We start from the raw sequence: 5,200 nt of genomic DNA on the forward strand, positions 1-5,200 counted from the left end.
ATATATATATATATATGTATATAAAACCCTCTACTTTATAAGCATGATGTTTTTCTCTAGGGACTGCTCCTTTCTGCTAACATGTCCAAAGTGCACGAGACAAAGTCTCACCATCCTGGCTTCAAGAGGCCATATGGCTATACTTCTTTTAAGACAAAATTTGTTCATTCTTCTGACATTCTATGTAACATTTAGTATTTTTCAACACCACCATAATTCAAAGACATCAGTTTTTCATTCTTCCTTATTCACTGTCCAGCTTTTGCATGCATATGCAGTAATTGAAAATACCATGATTTGGGTCAAGCTCAACATGTTTCTCAAAGTGACACTTTTTAGTACTTTCAAGAGATGTTTTGCTTTTTAGTACTTTCAAGAGATGTTTTGCAACAGATTTGTGCAATGCAGTACATCATTTGATTTTTTAACTGTTTCTTACCTGGGTGTTGATTGTGGATGCAAGTGAAATGAAATTCTTTACAAACTCAATCTTTTTTTCCACTTATCATGATGTTGTTCAATATGGTCCAGTTGTGAGGATTCTTCTTTATGTTGAGGTTTAATCCATACAGAAGGCTATAGTCTTTGATCTTCATCAGTAAGTGCTTCAAGTCTCCTTCAGTTTCAGCAAACAAAATTGTAACATCTGCATATCACAGATTGTTATTGAATCTTTTTCCAATCCTGATGCCATGTTCCTTCATATTGTCCAGCTTCTCAGATTATTTGCTCAGTTATATAGATTTAATAAATATGGTGAAAGGATACAACCCTGACACACACCTTTCCTGATTTTAAACCACCCTTGTTCTGTTCAAATGACTGCCTCTTGGTTTATGTACAGGTGCTGTATGGGTACAATTAATTATTCTGTAATTCTCATTCTTTGCAATGTTGTCCATAATTTGTTATGAAACAAACAATTGAATGCATTTGCATAGTTAATAAAACACAGGTAAACATCTTTTGATATTCTCTACTTTCAACCCAGATCCACCTGACATTAGATATGATACCTCTCATTCCATACCCTCTTCTGAATCTTCTGAATCTTCTGAATCTTGAATTTCTGTCAGTTTCCTGTCAGTTTTCCTGCTGCACATGTTTTTGAATTATCTTCAGCAAAATTTTCTTTCAAGTGATATTAATGATATTGTTTGATAATTTCTGCATTCTGTTGAGATCATCTTTCTCTGGAATGGGCACAAATATGGATCATTTCCAGTCAGTTGGACTGAATAACTGTCTTCCAAATTCCTTGGCATAGACAAGTAACTGCTTCTAGCATTGCGTCTGTTTGTTGATATCTCTCTCTTGGTATTCTGTCTATTTCTGTTTAAATTGACAAACAGTACATACTCATTAAATATTAGTTTCCTACTGTGAATATTCAGAATGATTCTGATACAGACTTTAATCAAGTATGAAGAGTCAACTTCTGTTTTAATCCTTACATGCCCATAAACCATTTAACAGTTTTCTCTTTTCAAATATTGTATGTTTTTGAATAACTGAAGAGAGATAGAGAAAGGTTTACTCTCTCATTTTAAAGAAATTTTCTTTATATTTATTCTACTTGAAGTTGTCTGAATTTCTTCAAACTGAATCTTTCTGTCGTTATTAATTTTGGAAAATTTTTGGATATTTTTTCAATTAATTGTTCTGTCTAAGCTTCCTCTTCTGTTTTTCTGGGACTTCAATGACCAGTTTGTTAGACCATTTAATACTGTCACACAGATCTTAGATGTTCTTTTTCTTTTTAACTGCTCTTTTTTTGTTTCAGATTGGATAATTTTTATTAAACTATCTTCAAGATTATTCCTTTCACCTCTACAATGTCCAGCTCACTGAAGCAATTCTTCATGATTGATATTCTTTATATTTTTATTCATAGCATTGCAATTTGATTGGTTTTTTAGAGTTTTCATTCCTCTGGTGGATTTTTCCATCTGTTTATACATATTGTTCACCTTTTCCATTAGATCATTTGACATATTTGTCATAAAACAAACAAAACCAAACTCACTGCCATTGAGTCAATTTCAACTCATAGTGACCCCCTTTGGGTTTCCAAGGTGGTAAATCTTTACAGAAGTAGATTGCCCAGTCTTCCTTCCATGGAGTGGCTGGTGGGTTTGAACTGCCAACCTTCTGGTTAGCAGTCAAATGCCTTATTCTTGGTCTGATAATGTCAACAACAGGCCAACTCAGGATCAGTTCTGCTGATTATTTTGTCTCTGGACAATGTGTTTTTTTATTTTGACAATAAGTTTTTTTCCCCCCTACTTTTTGGAGAGAGTGTAATGCAATTTTTGATTCAACAATGAACATTGTTTTAAAAGAACAGTAGTGACTGGGGTAAATAATTCTGTGCCCTGAGATAGGCATGTTTCTTCCTCCATAAAGTCATTAGTGTGGAGAATGTAGAATCAATATAGACTTTAGATGAGCTGGGGTTGGGCTCTGTTGGTACTTTAATTGACTTCAGTGTACCATAATCTTTAAATACCATTAGAGGGAATGCTGCTTCCTTGTTCTTAGTGTGAGACCTGAAGTAGCAGACTTTCTCTCAGTAGTTTTAATCTACTCTCAGATTTCAGCATGTCTTGCACACCTATGTTATAAAGAGGGTCTATCTCAATGCTCCTCTACTAATGGAGACAACTGTTCCTTGGTACTTGCTGCAAGATTTGTGGGGAGAGGAGAATTTCTTGGTTTTCTTGCTCCATACACAGTGGTAGCAATCCTATGTGGTAGAATATCAAAGGTAGAGAGTTTTCAGAATTCTTGATTCTCCATAATGACAAACATCCTCTGCTTCTTACTCAGTACAAGGTAGAAGACTGCTGGATTTACTGCCTCCCTCAGGGGCAGGGGGTGGGAGTACTGTCTTTTATCAATTAATTGGGCAATTTACTTCCGTAGAGATACTGCCTCAGAAACCCAAGGAGGGGTCGCTATGAGTTGGGCTGACTTGATGGCACATAACAACAACAACAAACTTACATCTGGAGATCTTTAATGGGTAGATTTATTGCCTATATACCTCCTATAACAGCAACAGTAATACTAAATACTAAGATTTGGGATCCAGCCTTTAACTTTGGGAAAAGCACATAATTTATCCAAACTTTTCCTGTAGTACTACTAAATTCTCCTTGTAAATCAGTTGCTGTTTGTCTATCTCTTTGGATTTCATGGTTCTAAGTCATCTTTCTGTTGTGCCTCATGCTGCTTTGTCGATGAGTAAAGGAGTATTTACCAACTTTTTTGTTGCAAAGGGTGAAAATTACAAAAGAAAATTACTGAAAAATAAAATAATTGACGACATTATTCTTCATTTGTAAGCATCTGGAAGTTGAATTACTTATTATCTGCAATTATTTTAATTTAATGGGAAAAGTAATTTCTTTCTTCAGTTTTTAAATTAGATTTGTGAAACAAGAAGAAGTGAGAATAGACAGAAATTTTTCTAAGTATACTACTGAAATGATCTGAGGAAGTAAGGAGCTTGAGGATGAAATATCTTTCTGTGTTTCGTAAAAGGGCAATGACAGTTCTGTTCTTACTAGGAACAGCGTATGAAAAGTGTTTTATCACAGGCTGAACTGTATATGACATGAATAAACTTACATCTTGACTGCTAACAAGTAGCCTGATGGTTCAAACCCACCAGTCACTCCTCAGAAGGAAGGTTGGGCAATTTACTTCCATAGTGATACTGCCTCGGAAACCCAAGGAGGGGTCGCTATGAGTCGGGCTGACTCGACGGCACATGACAACAACAACAACAACAACAAACTTACATCTGGAGACTTTGGGGCAGCTTAGGTTAAGATTTTAAGGTAACTTGTGATTTTAACTGATCTCTTAGGAGATTAACTTCTGGTCTGTGTTTTATGTCTTATGAAATATAATTTTTTTTCATTAATGATCATCAGGTATGTTCTCTATTTTTCCTTTGAGGTACTTCCTTCTACAGCTTGGGTCATACTTCTGGGTCACAAACTAGAAAGACTATGAACAGATGGTGTATAATCTTAGACTTAAAGGATAATAATATTTTTAAAAATCTTTCAATGAAATCTCTAAGTGTGCATAAATTCTGTAATAAAAAACACATTATCTTTGTGACAAATAAGGACATACCAATTTGAAGAAATAATAAATAGTGAGTTTTACCAGTTATACTTATCTCCAAAGTAGAGATCTCTTCATAACTCATCATTTTGGCTTCTGTAAATTCCAAGTTTAATTTTTTCTCAGAGAAAATCCATTTTCCTGCTCATGGCATAAATTTGTAGGCAAAAATTAAAACATATTATCTTCATTATTTTTAATGTCTTTATTCTTTTGTCTTTTTATATTTAACATATCAAAATATGGCCTATAAATGGTGAAAAAAAAAAAAAAGAGAGCATTCTTTCAAGAAGTAAGATGAAAATACTCAGGAAACTTTATAGTTAAATGCAAATATAGTTATGATTACTTGATTTCCACCCCCTCTGATTTTTCTCCAGCACTCCCTTGATTCCTAAAGAACTGTCATCTTAAGTTAGTATCCAAATGTCCTGAAAATTTGCTCTGAAGGCAAACTGAGTACCACAGTACATTTGGGTTTAATTACTCTTTCTCTCTTTCAAACACTTGTGGTTATGAGGGTGTGAATTCTCTACCCTCCTGAATTCTGCACAGTTATGACATTCTATGAAACCTTCCTTGCTCTCCTCCCCTTTACTTCCCAAATTACTCACCACTTTTGCACTCTTCTTAACCGTGAAATTCTCTCATTGCATGTATTGTACTCATTACATTTTTGTTTACATTCTTAACTCCTACAGTTTAAGATTGATGGCAGAGACTATGTTGTATTCTTTTTATTGGGAGAATCTAGTGCAGTAGATTCTCAAAAAATGTTTAACTGGAGTAAATACAGAGAATATTATTTGTTGAAGGTGGTATTCCCGTGGTTAAAATCATAGGCCTTTGAGAATCCAGTATCTGTTCTGGATCTTTACTCACTACCTCTGATTAGTCTTCTACTTAAAATACTAATTTGCTGTCTTGTTGTTGTTGTTGTTAGCTGCTGTCGAGTTGTTTCCGACTCATAGTGACCCCATGCACAGCAGAACGAAACACTGCCCGATCCTGCGCCAGCTCCACGATCCCTGCTATATTTGAGCCCATCATCGCAGCCACC

This window comes from Orycteropus afer, unplaced genomic scaffold (assembly GCF_000298275.1).
Source record: "Orycteropus afer afer isolate SDZICR_OR568_19922 unplaced genomic scaffold, OryAfe1.0 scaffold00443, whole genome shotgun sequence".
In the NCBI taxonomy this organism is placed as follows: Eukaryota; Metazoa; Chordata; class Mammalia; order Tubulidentata; family Orycteropodidae; genus Orycteropus; species Orycteropus afer.